Here is a 13486-nt window from a genome sequence, read left to right as displayed (position 1 = left end):
CTGTTTTCTCACAAATAACTAAACCCGAATCCGGTCCGAACCCGGCCCGAAAAGCCCGGCACGACTTGCAACTCTGACTCACAATGTACCGGTAATTTCTTTTCCAACTAATCAAATCAATCGCAAACACCAGTCAAAGCGAACCACGTGCAGATAATCAGAAACAAACTATTCACAACCAACCACTGAAACGAGACGTTTTTACGCGTGATATCCACCGCTCGGTTTGAATAGAACATTTTCTAAGTCATGTTTTGTCAAGTGTGAAAAACAAAGGTCCTTCGAAGTTATCGTACTTTGGGAAATAAGAACGTTGCATAAGCACGGTAAAATTTAGTGTCGGTAGAGAAGAGACAAAAACGTCGGAAAAGCAACATGTAAAATGTGAAACGAGTGGAAATTAGTGGAAAAGATTTAAAAGCAAGCGTGTAAGTTGTGTTGCATCCGTCATCAGATCTTGGTTTCATATTTTTTAATTTGTGACACGTTTGTTGCAGCGGATCACAGCAGCTAAATTTTGCGATGTTAGAGTAATTTGTCACGGTAGATGGTTGTTCAATTTCACAAGTTACACAAAATTATAGATATTTTTGGGTCTACGGCTCTAAATTCAGGTGTTATATTACACAATGGTCATCCCCTGAACCCATGTTCAGCATTTGGCTACATCATGAAGAAATAGACTGGCCAGGAATTGAAAAATAAAATATTTGTGAGAAAATAACTTTTAAATATATTAAGTGTGTTTGCTTGCCAAAGCTGGTTAGTTTTAAACAGAAGCCCATGAATTTTTTTGTAAATTGAAAAGATTCATTCGTTATTCGGGATGGAAAAAACACTTGCAACTAGTTCTTAACCATGGCTTTGTGGAGCTGGAAAGATATGTTATAGGTCCGGTTGCGGTATATTTTGTTCGCGGATTGTGCGTAAACAAAGCAAATATACGGCCAACACACACGTAAATTAGATGTTGACGTCATAAACAGGTAAAAACTGAAAACCAAATCTTTCAGTTCAGAAAAGTAAGATTTTTCGGCGGCAGTGTAAGGGACCATAGGGTTTTAATCACTTTTTGTTTCAATCTTTAATTTACAAACAAAAACATGAAGACACTGGCCGATGGTTGCTAAAAATAAGAACCTGTGATGCGACCGCCAAAAGCGAATAGACTGGGCGTTCTTGGCATCGCAAAGGATGCATGACAGTTTGCCTAGGCAACTTCAGCTGAAGTAAATCACAGTACTCCAGGCCCATTGAAGGCGCTATACCGAATCAGCCGGTCACCAAGCATTCACCACCATATGGCAAGGCGTAGGCTAGAAAAATCTAGCCTGCGGTGGGATTCGAACCCACGACAGGAGTCTTTCCGGGACTCGCGCTCTACCAACTGAGCTACACAGGCCCAGTGGAGAATCCGCCGAAAGTCGAATCACAAGCACCGTTGCCTGCCTCGTATGCTGCACATGTCAGCTTCGTAGTAGGGGATCGCCATACTTTGCCTGAAGTAAGTTGGGTGGTGACACAATTGTAACGGGTAAAAAATTCAATACGTTTTTCACAACAACAGCAAATATGTCAAATTGGAAGTCCTGAAAAAGCATTGCAGAAGCAAAATGCAAACTCTAGTAAAATCAGTTTTTTAGTGTGTTTCGTCGAAGGTTATAGACCGGTTACAGTTTGAAAACATTCCTATCACCCGCCATACACACATAGCAGTGACAATCAATATAATTAGTCTAAGGCAGGGGTTCCCAACTGCGGGTACGAGATTGAATATCAAGGGGTAAGAAGATCCTTGGGCCACAGAGCAGCTTTTCAAACAGATTTCACAGGACAGTTTTATTTTGAAATTGTAAATGATATAATGCCGTGATGGTCTTTGCTTTAAAAAAAAACAAAATTATCTTCAAATAATTGTTGTTATTAGGTAAGAAGCCTCATAACAATGCCTTTTTCACTTGCTGCCAGCAATAAACAACAAAGCACAAAGTTGGTAGAACACTGGAAATCAGCTAACGCCCGGTGTGGTGGGTGGCGCAACAGAGCATAGGCGGTAATGGTGCTGACTCGGCAATTATTCTTATCATAAACCCAAATCGCTGATTCAGCACCATAAACACCATAAACGTTCCGCCACTTCCCAAAAGTTCCCAGACCGGGCGCTAGCCAAATTCCAGTGTTAGTAGCTCTACCCACAAGGCAAGGAAGAAAATGCACAGACAATGGAGGCATTGAATGTAGTCATGCTGTAAATCTGCTACACACGGTTAATTGCCTTTCGTGATTTTTGCATTTTTGTGTGAAATACCGGGTTAATCTTTAATTGAGCAATTTAATTTCGCAATATATATATCAAAACATTTCTATCAAAATTTTTATGGGGGTACGAAGACTGCTCTGACCTGACAAAGGGGTACGAGCAGCAAAAAGGTTGGGAACCCCTGATCTAAGGTGTGTAGTAGACTTGGGCGGGTAACAGAGTCAGTTGACAGACAAAAGCCCATGCTATGCCTATTCAGATTGCGTATATACCACAGAGAGGATGGTCAGCGACAAAAAACGCGCCTAATAGCTTAGCTAGGACGCAACAACATGTAACCCAATCTGTACATCATTGTCGTGCATTGTACAAAATCTATATAGTGGGTGTACACGGGATGTTTTGAAGTATTACGTTGTCACCTTATTGTACTTGCAACAAAAGCCCTTTAGCGAGACTCCCATACAAAATGTGCTGACACATTGTAACAGATATCAGATTGTCGCTTTAAAGTTGACAGCAAGCCCAACTACAAGTTAAAAATTGTATTTTCAGTTGAATAGATGCAAAAAACGGTGGTTTATCATGCTTGACACGCACGCGGTAAACTGCTTTAATTTTTTATTATAATGTGAAATTAAAGTCGTTTAAGCAGTTTAAACTTTGGTAAAGTTTAAAGCAGCATGTGTTTTACCAACAAGTGTAATTTCAAAATAATAGTAACTTAGTAGTAAAAAGTGAATAAATTTTTAGGTTAACAATCTCTAGTCCAGTGGTTCTAAACCTATGGTTTAACTTTTGGCCCAATGGGCCCTGTTTGAGAACCACTGCTCTAGTCTAAGCGATCCAAGTTTTATTTGAAACTTAGCCAGGAAATCAAATCCCAAATGGAACCTTTCAAAAGAAATAAAAGCAGAACTGAAAGTAGTTTTGTATTTTCGACAGTTTGACTTAAGTTCCCATTTTGGATCGGAACTTTTACCACTGATGATGGATTGGGTAGACGGTCCACACTGGGAACTTGGAAACAAATTCGTACTTAAATCTGGTCAAACTGAACTTATGAGTTTGTTAGCAAATCCAAAAAAAGGTCAACCAGGAAACGGATTTTTAGATTTTTCGGGGTGAGAGAGTCATCGATATGTTTTAACTTTAAAATAATACCAACAATAACAGGAAACGTTAACAACAAATGCTGTTGGGCGTGTTAAAAATTGGTAATAATATTTAAAAAAATGCTTGTTGCTTGTTAATAATTGTTTTAATTTTATGTAACCTCAGATTTTTTTCGGTAAAGTGGAACGATCTATTATCCTCGGTTCTCCAAGCTGGCTTTTCAATGGTGTTCAACCGTTTCTTGGGGACAACGTTTAGTGTGACCAACCCGGCCTTATATAGAGGGGGAAAGTTATCGTATAAATTTGTTGCGTTTGTGTTGATGAATTTTGAAATAGCCCGGAGAGTGTCCGGTGATAAACCTGAACTCCCAAGCAGATCACTTATCGCCCAAACAATAAAAGCTGCACTTTCCCTGGACACTGCAAAAGTGTACGAAGACTTGGTAGACGCATTTTGTGATAAATCAGGAGCAAGACCCGTGATATGCAATATGTAAGCTGTTTACTTTTATCAAACAATCTGTTTGTTAAAAAGTTCATTAACATTTTGATTTTTTACAGGATTTTGGAACTGGCCAAAAAGTTTTTGAAATAAGTCGTCAAGCTAATTCAAAAACCATTCAAAGCACTAACATGCTTCAAATACGGTTAAGTTCCAGCCCTTGAAACACTTTTTTTCCTCTTTTTCGGATAAATTGTTATATGTGACCTCTAACGGATGTAGTAAAATGGGTATAACCTAAATATAAATTGTAAATAGGTTTGTATCTGTACCATGGTGTTACTTATACTGGAACAAATATTTAAATAATTTTCCACTTGACCAATTGTAAATGCCAAAAAAAATGTGTTTTGTGGTAATTGTAGTTATGTTACGTAGATACTTTTATATTAATAAAGGAAATATTAAACGTCTATTTGGGCCGTTATTTTCACCGTTAAACTTATGAACAGATCCGTAGATAGTGTTTCGAAACATATTAGTGTACATTTCAATAAAACATAGCACTGCGACAGTTGCAGCCAAGAGCAATAACAATAAAATCCAGCTGTTAAGTTGCATATTTGCGTGGAATAAAAAAGGTGTCCACAATTAAAATTTATGTTTATTTAAAAAGACTCCTATCGTCGCCATATACGCAGTCATAGCAGTGACAATAAATAAAATTAGTCCAAAGGTTTTTGCTAGACTTGGGCGGGTTGCCTGAAACAAAGTCGGTTGACAAACAAACCCTTCACTACGCCTATTCAGGTTGCCAACCCCACAGAGTAGATGGTGTCTAAAGAAAACGCTTCCAATAGCGCAACCACATGTAACCCAATCTGTGCATCATTGTCGCGCATTGTACAACTCCACTGCGGGGCTGTTCGTTGACAACTCGGTGTTTTTCGCAACGGTTTTATTTATTTACTAGTAACCGAACCGTAAAATCACTCGTCTTTTGTTAGTTTGCAACTTGTTTTGACCCAATGGGTGTTGAAACTATAGATGTACCGATTATTCGGTTTGCCGAATTTATTCGGCCGAATCGGCCACTTTTGCAAAGATTCGGTTTCGGCGGAATAATTTGTTGCGATTCGGCCGAAACCGAATCTTTTACGAACACCCTTTTAAAGCGTTAAACGTGTCATTTCTGCTTAGTACCAACGGAAATCACGTCTATCATTATATTTTTTAACATACTGACACTTTTCCCACTGCAGACAAAAAAAAATCAGTATTCATTGTCGGGTTGGCAATCGTGCTTGCGGCGATGTTAAACCCCACATAACGAAAATAAGGACGAAACACAACCATTCTGCACTAATTGCCTGGTGGATAAACTTCTGTTTTCATGTCAAACGTGTAGGTTACGACTTTGCGTGACGTCAAAAATGATTCGGTTGATTCGGCTGAATTTATTCGGCAAAACCGCCGAATATTCGGTTTCGGCCGAATCGAAATTTTGCCGATTCGGTACATCACTAGTTGAAACAACTTATTTGGTCGCAATATCTTATTTTTTAGAAGCTGTAGCTCTGTATTTACTTTCACCCAATTTTGTTCATTGGTTTTCCCAAACCGTGTCCCCAAAAAATCTTGCACACTTGTATAACGCTCCAGGCTATTATGGGGTAAACTGCTTCGAATGGATTTGTGGGCTGGGGGTCAACAAAAGCGGGAGTATCCTAAACTTTGTATAACGAACCCAGTAAGAGGGCAAAACACGGGCAAATAGAGTGAAAAGCACATAGAGAGCTGAAAGTATAAAATAAAAATAAAAATCGAGCAAAATGTTTAAATTGTGTTTATTGCGCTAGGTGAAAGAAACCTTATCAAAACAATTACATTGAACAATCAAAGCCGAAATAGCTGCGCAGCGTTGAAACGTATTGGTTGATCATGACTAAATGCGCTGCAGCGACACCATATTATAAAGCCGTTATGTGACGGGAGCTCACAAGAAAGTGAAGTTGGTGCGACGTAATTGGTGGGACCAGTCGACGAGGTCCCTAGAAACAGTAACCCCCAAAAGAAACCTTGCCGGACAGTTTTAAGCACCAAAAGGAACAAAATCCATAAAAAACGAATTCTACTGTATAGTTACTATAATCAATGTGAACCAAAACTAATATGCATTTAAAGGAATTGAAAATTTACTGTGGGTGTTTAACTGAAGTAAAAAAGCTCGTGCGAGTATAAACAAAACACTTCACACTTGTGGGAGTTTTCAAAACAATTATTTTAGGAAATACGTGAGCGTGATGATATCACTTTCTGAGCAGGCGCCTGTGTATAAGCAAAACAAATAACAAATGTTCATGTTAAGGCGTCAGGTAGCCAATTACTCTGTACTGTAAGTTTGGTATTTACTGGAGGTCCCTTTAGGAACGATCAAGATAGCAATCACAATGGTAATTAAACAGTTAATTTTTATGTTAGTTTTTTTGGCAACTTTTGTTAAAAAACATTTTTAATTCAACTTTTTTGTGAATGAACATTTTTAATTTTGGTGGTAAAATTGTCGTCAAAGGAAATGTTGTTTTAATCAATGCCTTAGTTCCACTCTAAAACATTTCGTATCGTTGTCGCCAAACGCTTGTCTTGCCCGGACGTGATAGCTTGGATCAAGCAAATAACACAAAAGCGGGAGTATCCTCTACCAGTAGCAGAGCAAACGCATTAGTAAAGGGAAAGTAAGAAGCTGCATATATACAATAGAAGATAAAAAAGATAGTAAAAGAACAAGGAAACATGAACCTTATAAGATCTAAACCAAAAAATGCAGTCGAAATGGTAAACCGTTGATTTTTTCATGTTTGTTTGCTTTTTAATTTAGTAAATGCTAACTTGATTCGCCGTATATGTCTATTACAACAGGGGTCGGCAACCTTTATGGCACTGCGGACCGTTTTTGAAAGTGAAATTTTATCGCGGACCGGTCTTCAAAAAACTACAAATATTTAGCAATAAAAACGCTTAAATTAGTTTATCATCCCCGGGATACATGGAAACAATGTTGTATATAGCATTTAACCTGAAAAATTATACGGCCCGGTAACAAACTCCTCGCGGACCGGTACCGGGCCGCGGACCGGCGGTTGCCGACCACTGTATTACAACACTACTTGAAGGTAAGTAAAACGTAACCACGTACTTAAGGAATACGCAATCTACCAGCCTAGGGCGTGTCAAAGTGACGCAGTGTATAGTCAAATGGTGATAATGTTGGCAACCTTTTTTAAGAAAAAACGAAAATATTTACACAAATATAAATTATGTAAGATAAAATAAAAAAATTGCTCTAAAACAGTGGTTTTCAACTTTTCATGGACCCTTCCAGTAACTTTCAGGAACTGTGCCCCCCTTAAGTAACCTTTTAGGAACCCCCCCTCCCCCTGCTCATCAAAGAATGCAAATAAAAAAATCATTTGATTTATAGTCGAGGATTTGTAGGCATCAATGTGTAACAAAAAAACAGACGAATAGTGGATAGGTTATGACATTGATTAGACCAGAGGTGGGGAACCTTTTTTGTTTGTGAAGGCCGCCAAACGGTTTATCGACACTCGTTCAGGCCGCACAGACTATTTCTCCGGCCAAGGACAGTGGCATTCAAACTTTTTGACTTACAGAACGGTTGATGTGCTATTGGACTTACGGTCCAACCCAGACGAAAATTATCTACCCTTTACGCTCGGCCGTTGGCCTCTTGCGCACGATTATCTGTTGTATATGTACCAAACGGCCAATGAACGGCAGTCCCAAACTTTTCCCATTCATATAAGTTTAGTTTTTCTAACGTATTTCCATACTTGGTCCTCACTTGGAATAATCATACACTGCCCTCGTCCGGTTTTTTAATGGCGGTCTGGTACAATTGATTATGGTATGAAAAGACAAGCGTGGCCATGTCACAATTTTGTACGGCGCCACGGATGCTGCTTGTGAACAGTACATTTTTTATCGATTCGATTCACGTCACATAAAGACAGAAAGTTTGGCAATTAGGAAAAAAGTACTAATCTCTAATGGAATAACATAACATGTAGGCTAGTGATAATTAAATATTAGCTTATAAAATGAATTTTCTGTTATCCTAGAATGAATTAAGTATAGGCCTACTTATAAAGTTAGGTGTTGAATTGGAAGGATGGTTTGCATAAACGTAAAAAAAGTTTTTGTTTTGTCGTTCCATCGACACTTGTTAAGAAATCGCCTGAATGGTGCTTAACTGTTAATGCAGTTTTGAAGATTTATGTATCAACCGATTGTCCAGCGAAGGGCGTATGTTTTTGCCGTAAGTGACGCACCCCGCTGGCAGCTACAAAAGCCGACCATCGCACAGTTTTGAGACGTCGATCAATCATGCCTTTGAAGTTTTGCTCTCCCTTTTCGCGCCACAGTGCAACTTTCGAACAAAGGCGCTTTTAAGCTCAAGCAGTGCTATTGGCCAAGTGACAATAAAAAGGAACTTAGTTTAGTGGTATTACTTGGCTGTGTGGCCACATTGTGTTAATGTGGAAGTTTGAGTTGTTGAGGCAGCATGCGTTACTTAAGCTTTCCAGTTAAGTCTACTTTTCGGAATACACGTTAGGAATATACTTTATTCTGTCTCGTCGAACTGCAACATGTTACTGGACGTCGACTTATTCATGTATGATAAGGTAAGCACTTGTTGTCCTATTGATTTCGTTGTATCTTTATTTGTACCGTAAAATTTTCTATATTTGCATGCGAGCCATCATTTAAAATAACGAAAAGTATTCAAACGGTAAATAGTTTTGAACACTACTGCGCATTTTCATGTTTTGTAAAATCTTTTTTATTTATTGTTTAGATATCTTTCATGGGCGCACGTCCAAGTTCAGCGGGAAAGTAAAAATGTGAACGATTGAGATTTTCCTAAAACCTTCATCAACAACAAGTTGCAACCGCTCGCCGAAATCGAATATTGTGCGTCGACGTTAATAACGGTATTTCGTACGTTTAACTTTGTTGATTTTCCCGTTTGCGTTCGTATTTGTGGCAATAAAATTAAGAAAAAAAGCAATGTGTGAGTCATATTCCGTACATTTCCGGAAAGCCGATAGAAAAACTAGCAAGGTGGGTGTTCGGTGCATGTTAGGCAAAGTGTGGCGTAACAACGCAACAAGCCAGGGATTGTCAGCCATGGACCAGACAAGGCTACAATTGTATGGCCGTTGGTACGGAACGTACATGGACCAAACATAATCCTGAGGTACGCCCCATGTATGGGGGTGTTTCAATGTCAACCCTTAGCCATACATTCATATAAGGTTGAGACACGGTTGTCATGTCCGACCCAGACTTGGTTGCACCTGTAAGCCATACGTATTTGGACACGGCCCGGACATAAATTTTTGCTTGGGAAGTTAAATAAAATTCGTCACTACATTTCCACCCTCACTACAACATTCCGGATTTTATTAACATAGAAACTCGCTTGTTTATCAATATCAATCTAAGAGCAGCTTGTGACATCACAGACGAGGTTAAGACATTCAATTATGCGCAAACAACTGTTCTTTTGCAACACAAGTTAGATTGTAGAACTTTGGTCTCTTGGCAGTTCTACGGATATCGCTTTGTGTACCAGTACGCAAACATTTGGCTCTAGATTCAAAACCGCTGCCCTAGAACCAATCAAATAATGTGGAATAAAGGTAAAAAAATATGTTTCTGTCTAGTTTTTAGCGCCTGGTGCAGTGTGTATTATCAACATCCTAAATTGTATTCTGACATCGAAGGCCGCACTTAGTGCCTTTAGGCCGCAGTTTCCCACCCCTGGATAAGACCCTGCGTACCTCAATACGGTCAGCGCCCGAGTTATACAATATATGATATGGCCATGAAATTAAGTGAAATGACGAATTACAAAATAAGATAACGACAATTCAGCTTTGGTAATGTAGCGCGACAGTTGCTAAGTGGATTTGAAAACCTGGTTGAAAGAGGTCGTCTACGGCTCAAAATTTAGATTTTATGTTCAAAGTTGTTCACCCACACCTGTGTTCAGAATTTGGCCACATTGGTACAAAAGCAACCAACCAGGAAATGGAAGAGTGATATTTCCGTAAGAAATTAAATATGTGGAAAAATGCGAATCTGTCCAATATCAAAAACGATTTCAACGGGATTAAGTTTCCCACTTGGCGTGAAAACTATTTCTCAACATTATAACCATTTACATTTTAGATCTAAACTTCCCATTACCTTCGAAACACTATACACGGACTTGAAAAGTAATTTAATCATAAACGTAACTGCCAAAGAATTTGTGCATATAGAATACATTATGCAGACGTTTTAACAATCACTGTTGTCATCATCAGTGCAGCAGTTTGATAACTTGCTCTACAGCTCGATTGTCAATCTACACTGATGATGACCACAGTGACTGTTGAAACGTCTGCATAATGTAATTCCCATAAACTGTTATGGTAGATTTAGGTCGGATTGGGATACACTCTACAAAACAGTTACGGATTTTTTTTGAAGTGTACGGATTTTCGGTCGACTTACATGGAATTGATGGAAAACGCATTTTTTTCAAACGCACATCTTTTAGGGACGAAACCATTTGGCTGTTTTATTCTACTCCTGTTTGAAATAGCACGCAGAACTCCAGGAGATCCTGACAATATTCCTAGCAAAGGAGACATTGAGGATGGAATTCGTATTGCGTTGAATTTTGATACGCCTGAAAAATACAAAATAATGATAAACATGTTTAAGAGGGATTACAGAAAAGCGCTTACCAAAAGTAAGCGTTTATTTTTATAGTCACAAATCGTAAAGTATGCTATATTCCTTTATTTTATAGGCTTGTCAGATTGGAAAACGAACGCGGATTTGCAATATTACGCCTGTAGCGACAACCGGTTACAGCTACTAGAACGACCAGAAACTTATTCGATATCTTCTAAACTGACGCAAAACGCTTCTCATTACAACCGAAACTTATCCAAGAATAACATGCAGCACTTTATTCAAACGTATTTTGTAGCAAAACCTAGTTTACATGTAGTTAAACTTAGAATAGAATAAAATATAATCTAGTTCGTGTTAATTTGTCAAAGTGATATTTTAGACCCTTGCTAAAATAAGGCGCAGAGACAAAACGAACCACTAACTTGGATTACAGTTGCCAAAAAGTAACGCCGTTGGCAAGACGACATAAGTCCTTGATTCAGAAACCGGGCCACTTACATAGGTTGTAAATAGAAATTCATAGCGTGACGAACTTCACGGGATACAATCTTTTTACATTATATCAATCAAACGACAAAACAACGAAGGACACCAATATGTTGGAAGTATATTAAAAAAATGTAACAAAAACTTATAGTTGGCAAACTCCCATTTACCAATAGTTGTAAGCGGGGTAAAATTTTAGATTCGATCTCGGTCCAAACATAATAGTTTTTTAGTCCAAAGATGGCAAGCTCATGGAAAATAAGTTTATGCGAATGAAACAATTTTACAGACAGGTCTAAGAGAGAGAAAGATAAGAGAAAGATACGAGTGCACGACTTGACAGAAAAACATTGAACAAGCATTCCGTTCAACGGGTTGCACAGCAAATAATTCGTTTTGATCAACAAACCTATCGTTCTATTTGTATTAGTTTAATTAAAACATAGTCGTTTTTAATTAAAAACATAAAACAGAGAACTGCCAGAAAACTTGTGTATTTGTGCAAAGGTTTATTCTAGTGTATTTCATAAGTTCTTTTTTCTTCATATGTGTAGAGGCCCCACCCCGCCTCGACATGTGACGACCGTCCGATAAACGGGTTATATTGTCGTCTCCAATAAAAAAATAAACAAAGGTATGCAAATAGAAGACGTTTTTAATAAAACTAAGTCCGTGTGTAGTACGCATGAAGGATTACTAACATTACTGCCCACCAGCACGGTGACATTGTCGTTAAAACCGCGACCACCGATTAAGTAACAAACATTAGCTTCCAAAAACAACGCAACAAAATATGTCGTATAACTTACGTATCCACGTTTAGTTAGTGTTGTTGGCCGTAGGACTCTGGGAAGATGGGTTTTAGTGATACGATTCAAAACATTTGACCCATGCATATCTACAGCAATCCTGTCAGAATGCCTGCTTTCTTTCACTCTCGTATTATGCAGCGAATTTCTGTGCTGTGTCATTCTATTTTAAAGTGCCTCGTATCGCTACACAACTTTCGAAAGACGGTTAGAAAATTCGGTTCCTGTTTTTAAAATCTTTGCGTTGTTTCATTCAACGCGGCAGCTACACTCTGAAATTTATCAGCGTATCGTTCTGACTTTTGCACATCCAGCGCGCAAGAAAGGAAAAAAAGACAAATATCATAGAATTTGAATATACACGAAGGGAGAATCGAAACGCGTTTCCTATCGTCGTCTATCCTCTTCTTTGTTTCGCTTTCGATGTGTTCGCTCTCTAAGATCTGCAAAAATGTTATCTGTAAGTACAGCTTGTTGGGGGCCTTTAGGAAGCTCGAATCGATTCGCCCGTCGTACGACGTTCCGCGCTTATTACCGGGGCGTGTTCACGTGACGTTATATGAATCGGTCCGTGAGAAGTTCGTTACCGATACGTTTTCGGGATAAATGCCTTGAAACATTTTTGTAGCAGTCCTTGCATACGGTCGTAAAAAAGAAGAATGAAAGTCTAAAACATGTTTTTGAAAGACGGAGACTTAAAATTGTAATTCAACAAGCCATTTTTTATTCTCTTAAGGCTTATCGGCATCAACGGGCAGATAATCGACATTACACATTCGACTGAAAATGACATATGAGGCAAATTAGAGCAGGGGTCTGCAACCTTTTTTCTTTTGCGGACCGTTTTGAAAGCAAAATTTAGTGAACAATTAACACGAGTCTAAACGTTTTACAGCTTTAACCAAACAAACGCTTTAAAGAAATTCATGTTTATTTAAACGGATTTAAAACGATAAAAAAACAAAACATGACAACGAGCAAAAATAGGCTACTTCAATTTTTGTCCCATAAAAAATGTTTGTTATCGTGGGCGGCAATAGAAAGAATCATCATTTGATCCAGATCATTCAGGGTTTGAGAAAAGTAGTCCTGGATGATAATATGAATCTGAGGATCACTGCAGTGATAAATTTCCCATTGCGATGTTTGTTTCCAATTCGACAAGCCTGAAAAATGAAAGATGAGGTCAAACATGTATTTATGTCTATTGCACTTCAATTGTAATGTGATTAAAGGGAACTACTTTTCGTATGCCGTTTTTCTGTATCCACCGTGAAACATGTCTGTCATAGTTTCATAAACATCAGCTGTGTCAAAATTTAGAGCAATGCGGATTCCATTTATAATTTCGTTTTTAGTTGGAATTTTGTCAGATGTCCAGTTTCCGCTGCGAGCTATTTCGAATTGGAGTTGAACAAAACAATCAAATTGTTCCAATGGTGGTATGTACTCAAGTAAGCCATGGAACAAACTGTGATAAACCCTCGCAAAACCATGTTGAAGATAGGAGTGCTGGTCTGCCCAATTGAAAAGATGCCTTTAAAGAACAACAATTTAATGACAGTCATATAGCAACTTTCAATTAATAAATGTGAAA

General features: G+C 38.4%; 2 long non-coding RNA genes, 1 other non-coding gene and 1 pseudogene across 3 annotated transcripts; 1 reads left to right on the top strand and 3 right to left on the bottom strand.

Annotated features, from left to right (window-relative positions):
- Nucleotides 1-1328: 1328 nt before the first annotated feature.
- On the bottom strand, nucleotides 1329-1402 carry Trnas-gga (transfer RNA serine (anticodon GGA)). Its single transcript has one exon. It is a non-coding gene; the product is annotated as a tRNA-Ser (tRNA).
- A 6931-nt stretch (nucleotides 1403-8333) lies between these two features.
- LOC145205291 (uncharacterized) lies at nucleotides 8334-8912 on the top strand. Its single transcript, XR_013853626.1, has 2 exons — nucleotides 8334-8526; nucleotides 8700-8912. It is a non-coding gene; the product is annotated as an uncharacterized LOC145205291 (long non-coding RNA).
- A 2620-nt stretch (nucleotides 8913-11532) lies between these two features.
- Nucleotides 11533-12216, bottom strand: LOC145205667 (uncharacterized; annotated as a pseudogene).
- Nucleotides 12217-12590: 374 nt separating this feature from the next.
- Nucleotides 12591-13443, bottom strand: LOC145205155 (uncharacterized). The gene is made up of 2 exons (XR_013853604.1): nucleotides 13133-13443; nucleotides 12591-13055 (listed from the first exon to the last, which is right to left on the bottom strand). It is a non-coding gene; the product is annotated as an uncharacterized LOC145205155 (long non-coding RNA).
- Between the last annotated feature and the right edge of the window lie 43 nt (nucleotides 13444-13486).

Source organism: Phallusia mammillata, chromosome 8 (genome assembly GCF_965637545.1).
Source record: "Phallusia mammillata chromosome 8, kaPhaMamm4.hap1.1, whole genome shotgun sequence".
Classification (NCBI taxonomy): Eukaryota; Metazoa; Chordata; class Ascidiacea; order Phlebobranchia; family Ascidiidae; genus Phallusia; species Phallusia mammillata.
This window is presented reverse-complemented; position numbering and strand designations above follow the sequence as displayed.